This window comes from Rhinolophus sinicus, linkage group LG06 (assembly GCF_036562045.2).
Source record: "Rhinolophus sinicus isolate RSC01 linkage group LG06, ASM3656204v1, whole genome shotgun sequence".
NCBI lineage: Eukaryota > Metazoa > Chordata > Mammalia > Chiroptera > Rhinolophidae > Rhinolophus > Rhinolophus sinicus.
The window spans coordinates 3509121-3515072 of record NC_133756.1 but is presented as its reverse complement, the minus strand read 5'-3'; the positions used below and the strand labels follow the sequence as shown (position 1 = coordinate 3515072).

The 5952-nt window shown below is 41.4% G+C and overlaps 1 pseudogene; it reads right to left on the bottom strand.

The window, feature by feature from the left end:
* Window positions 1-3083: 3083 nt before the first annotated feature.
* LOC109455237 (kallikrein-1) lies at window positions 3084-5671 on the bottom strand (annotated as a pseudogene).
* Window positions 5672-5952: the final 281 nt, after the last annotated feature.

Here is a 5952-nt window from a genome sequence, read left to right as displayed (position 1 = left end):
GCCCACCATACCCTTGTGGGACTCGAGGAATTGAACTGGCAACCTTGTGGTTGAGAGCCCACTGGCCCATGTGGGAATCAAACCAGCAGCCTTCAGAGTTAGGAGCATGGAGCTCTAACCGCCTGAGCCACCAGGCCGGCCCCTGTAATTTCTTAATAAAGGACTTGCATATCTTTTATTAGATTTATTATTAGGTTTCTTTCTCCTTTCCCTCCCTCCCTCCCTTTTGATATTGTAAATACATTTTAAAATTTGTTTTCTGGTTGCTGCTGGTATATAGACATGCAGATACTTTTATATACTGATCATGTATTCAGCCTTTTAAAACTCTCTTATTCTAATATAATGTAGCTATAAGTTATTTTGAATTTTTTGTATAGATATTCGTATCATCAGTAAAGACAATTTATTTCTCTCTTTCCAATCCTTAAATGTTTTATTTTCTTGCCGTTCTACCCTTGTTAGGATCTCTAGTAGAATGATAAATTCAAGTGATTACAATGGGCATGTCACATCATGTTGGATTATAAAGAGAATTAAATATAACATTTGCCATAGAATTTTAAATTTATTTTTATTAAACCTTTGGTGTTTTTCAGTCTCACTGCAAATCCACGATTTGTGAATATATTTCTTTCCTCCCACCCTCCCTCCCTCCTTTCCTCCCTTTCCTCCCTTCCCTTCCCTTCCCTTCCCTTCCCTTCCCTTCTTCCCTTCTTCCCTTCTTCCCTTCTTCCCTTCTTCCCTTCTTCCCTTCTTCCCTTCTTTCCTTCTTTCCTTCTTTCCTTCCTTCCTTTTAATCTATAGGAATTTATTAGGATTTCTAGATTTGAGCCTTGGTATAGTTCAACAATTCTGGAAATTTTTCGCCTATTGCCTTTTCCAGTGTTGCTTCTTCCGCATTCTCTCTGGGCTCTCCTTCCAGATAATCTGATTTACATCTTTTTATTTTATCTTTCATATCTTTAACCTGTCCCTCATGTTTTCCATCCTTTTTCTTTTGGTCCTTTATTCAATGTAATTTCTTCAGGTCCATCATGTAGTTCATTAATTCTTCACCTGTGTCCAATCTGGTGGCTGACACGTTCATTGAACTACTAATTTTTTTAAATTAAAGTTTATTGGGGTGACAATTGTTAGTAAAGTTACATAGATTTCAGGTGTACAATTCTGTATTACATCATCTATAAATCCCATTGTGTGTTCACCACCCAGAGTCAGTTCTCCTTCCATCACCATATATTTGATCCCCTTTACCCTCATCTACCACCACCCCTCTCCCCCCTTACCCTCTGCTCTGGTAACCACTAAACTATTGTCTGTGTCTATGAGTTTTTGTTTCTCATTTGTTTGTCTTATTCTTTTGTTGTTTTTGGTTTATATACCACATATCAGTGAAATCATATGGTTCTCTGCTTTTTCTGTCTGACTTATTTCGCTTAGCATTATAATCTCAAGATCCCTCAATGTTGTCACAAATGGTCCTATTTCATCTTTTCTTACCGCCGAATAGTATTCCATTGTGTATATATACCACAACTTCTTTATCCATTCATCTATCGAAGGACATTTTGGTTGTTTCCATGTCTTGGCCACCGTAAACAAAGCTGCAATGAACATTGGAGCACACGGGTCTTTCTGTATAAATGTTTTCAGATTTTTTTGGGTAGATACCCAGGAGAGGGATTGCTGGGTCATATGGTAATTCTATTCATAATTTTTTGAGGAACCTCCACACTGCCTTCCATAACGGCTGCACCAGTCTGCATTCCCACCAACAGTGTATGAGGGTTCCTTTTTCTCCACAGCCTCTCCAACACTTGTTACTATTTGTCTTGTTGATGATAGCCATTCTGACTGGGGTGAGGTGATATCTCACTGTGGTTTTTATTTGCATTTCTCTGATGATTAGTGATGTTGAGCATTTTTTCATATGTCTGTTTGCCATTTGTATGTCCTCTTTGGAGAAATGTCTCTTTAGGTCCTCTGCCCATTTTTCAATTGGGTTGTTTGTTTTTTTGTTGATGAGTTCCTTGTATATTTTGGATATTAGCCCCTTATCAGAGGCACTGTTTGCAAAAATCTTCTCCCATTCAGTTGGTTGCCTCTTTATTTTGTCGATGGTTTCTTTTGCTGTACAGAAGCTTTCAAGTTTGATATAATTCCATTCATTTATTTTAGCTTTTACTTCCCTTGCCTTTGGAGTCAAATTCATGAAATGCTCTTTGAACCCAAGGTCCGTAAGTTTAGAACCTATGTTTTCTTCTATGTAGTTTATTGTTTCAGGTCTTATGTTTAAGTCTTTGATCCATTTTGAATTAATTTTGGTACATGGTGACAGATAGCAGTCCAGTTTCATTATTTTGCACGTGGCTTTCCAATTCTGCCAGCACCATTTATTGAAGAGGCTGTCTTTGCTCCATTGTTTTTTTTTGTTTTGTTTTGTTTTGTTTTGCTTCTTTGTCAAACTTATCTGTCCATATTTATATGGTTTTATTTCTGGGTTCTCAATTCTATTCCATTGGTTTCTGTGTCTGTTTTTCTGCCAATACTGTGCTGTTTTGATTATTGTGGCCCTGTAATACAAGCTAAAGTCAGGGAGTGTGATACCTCCAGCATTGTTCTTTTTTCTTAAGATTGCTTTGGCTATTCGGGGTCTTTTGTGATTCCAAACAAATCTGATGGGTTTTTGTTCTATTTCTTGAAAAAATGCCATTGGGATTTTGATGGGGATTGCATTAAATCTGTATATCGCTTTGGGTAATATGGCCATTTTGACTATGTTGATTCTTCCAATGCATGAGCACAGAATGTCTTTCCATTTCTTTGTGTCTTCAATTTCTTTTAAAAATCTCTTATTGTTTTCAGCATATAGGTCTTTTCACATCCCTGGTTATGAACTATTAATTTTAATTACTACATATACATTTTCTTTTAAAATGTTTTGTTCATTTTCAAATCTATTTGTTCTATATACATATTTATTTATTTAAACATACTAAACACATGGATTTCATGTTCTGTGTCTGGTATTTCTAAAATCTGAAGTCTTTGCGGTTCTGTTTCTGCTGTCCGTGGTTCTTCTTTTTTTTTTTTTTATGCGTATTTAGTTTTGCAGGGGGTCAGGGACAGGGCGGGGACATTCAGGGCTTGGCTGCCGTGGTCTCCTTGATCCACTCCAGGAAGGGCGGAAGTTTGGTGAGGACGCCGGGCGTACTGGGTCGGGCCCAGGATGTGATTCACATCCAGGATGTGGTTCCTTGGAGCACACCATCACAGATCAGCAGGCCCCCTGAGTCACCCACACAGGTGTCCTTGCCACCCTGCAAGTGGCCAGCATGCACCATGACATCTGTCACCTCTGGAGGCCGGCATTGGCACACACATCGTTGGGCAGGAGCTGGAGGTCCACACACTGGAGCTCACCTGGGTGCTCAGACCAATGGATCCAGTTTGAGGTCGCCCCGGCCGGGGCATAGCAGGTGCTCCCCAGGCGGGGTTCCTGGGGGGACAGGTCCAGGATCTTCACAGTGTCTGTTATCTGGCGTCCTCTGCCAGGTGGAGCAGCCTGAGGTCGTGGCTGTCTGAGTCTTCTCCTGGATAGGTGGGTGGTTCCTCCGAGGCCAGGTTGCAGTGAGGGTGTGGGAAGCGCTCACTGACCTGGACAGACTGTGCTGTGTCTCCATGCTCAACAGGTTGTGGCAACCCAGCCAGAGCTGGTAATTACTGGGGAGAGAGAGGGACCAAGGGAATGAGAAGAGAGGAGGGGAAAGGGAGACGGGGCAGGGCAGCATGGGGGCGGGTCCCAAAGGAGAGAAAGAGAAACAAGGACAAAAACTGAGCATGAAAGCTTTAAAATCATGGAGAAATAGAGACAGTGGGAAAGCAAAAGAATGTGACAGTGGGAAAGGCAGATCCAGAGACAAAGAGAAAGGGAGTGAAAAACAGAGAGCTTAAAAAGATACAGGGAATGAGAAAGTCAGAAGGGAGAACAGAGAGACAGAGGGAGCAGAAGGGAGGTAGGGTGAGGAAGAGAAAAGACAGAGACGGTGAGAAACAGACAAGTGGAAGAAGCAGGAGGGAAAGAACAGAACACGGGAGGAGAGTGAGAGGTACACAAAGTGGGAGAGGGATGGAGGAAGTAAAGAGAGAGGAGAAACAGGCCTCCGTGGTTCTTGCTATCCCTATTTATGGTGCTGTATTTCCTTGTGGCTTTTGCTTGGGAAATGTTCATTTTCCTCTATTTTATTTTTTCTGAGGTTTGGGCTGTGGTTAAGTTCTTTCAGAGAGGGTTTGCATTTGCTGCTGAATGTCACCTGAAGGCCCTATCATTCCATGACACATGTCGTGTGTGGTTTCAGTTTTAGGGGACTAGAAACCACTCAGTGTGGAATGAAGCAGAAAGGGGTTTAAAATAGGGAATTGGGTGTTTATAAAATCACTGGAAAAACTGGAGGAGTGGTCATAGGCTGCTGTTGAAAACCACATGACCATAGTTTTGGCTCAGGAAGCTGGGCTTGGGAGGCCACTGCCGCTACCGCAGCTGTGACCATAACAACCACATCTACCCGCAAAGCTGCGGCTGAAACCCTGAAAGGCTGCGTCTGGCCTCTGCCACAACTGTCTCTTACACGTGTCTCCACACCCTGATTGCCAGTAGAAAGAGCACCTCTGCCTCACTTCCATTTACCAAATCTCATGCAGGTCTGAGCAATTGGCAGAACCAAACTCACACGTAGAAGCTCGCTGCAAAAGAGCCTCAAAAACTAAGCTCTTACTTGCCAGTCTCTGTGATACAGGAGTCGGAGGTGCGCCGAGTCCTGGGAACTCCCAGTAGTTGCTGTTCTGTAACAGCGTGTTTCTGGGTAGCCTTTTGTCAGCATTTGCCTAGTGTATCTTTTCCATCCCCTTATTTTAAACCTGCAGGAGACACTAGTCACTGGCTACTACTGAACACTCATTTCTAATTCCCTTCTCACTTGTATACTTTTACTACATAGGCTGCGGGTGACCCGCCTCTTTTGCCAGGTGACAACAGTTTTGATTAATGAAACACAAGCAGAAGTCTATTGAGAGGTCTGGGAAGGTTTTTGGTTTTCTTGAAAAAGGAAGCAATGGGACCACTGTTGCTTCATTCCCTTCCCTTTCTTCATTGTGGACATACTGCCTGGAGCCTTGGCAGCCATTCTGTGATTATGAGGAAAAATTGCTGGGATACCATCCCTACCCTGCAATACTAGCAGCCACCTGCCTCCAGACTTCTACAAGGAAAATAAACCCACTTTGTTAGCAACTGCTAGTTGGTGTTTCTGTTATTTGTATTTAAAATATATAACTTTGTTTTTACATGTGTCTTCTATGAATAACGTAGATTTTGTTGTGCTTGCTAAACTGAAAGCCTCTGAATTTTTAAATGGGAGTTTAATTCAGTCCCCTTTTGGGATTACTGATATGTTTTGACATATTCCTGCAGTCTTTTTCTCTGTTTTTTTTTTTTTTTAATATTAGATTTCCCCCTTTTTCTTACCAATTATTAGATCGATCTTTTTCTTCAGGTGGTTTAGAAGTAGACATGCAATTTTCACTATCCCAGCTGAGATAACTTTCTGACCTTTTTTTCCTTTTGTGTGCTGTACTTTGAGTACTTCCCCTTATCTGTCTTTACATCCATGTTAGAATCTTTTCTTTTGCAGTATCCAATCTGCTGTCAATTCTCTAACACAAAAACTTTTCCAGATGTAGCATTTTTCAGGTCTAAGATTTCCATGGGGTTCTTTTTTGCAGTTTCTATGTCACTCCTGAAAATTCCCTATACCTTCTTACCCACAGTATCCATCTTTACCTGTAACAGCTTTGACACATTTATCATAATGATTTTAGAGTGTTTGCTAATTCTAGCATCTGGGTTCTCTGTGGGTCTGCTTCTATTGATTGCTTTTTCCTCTTGACTGT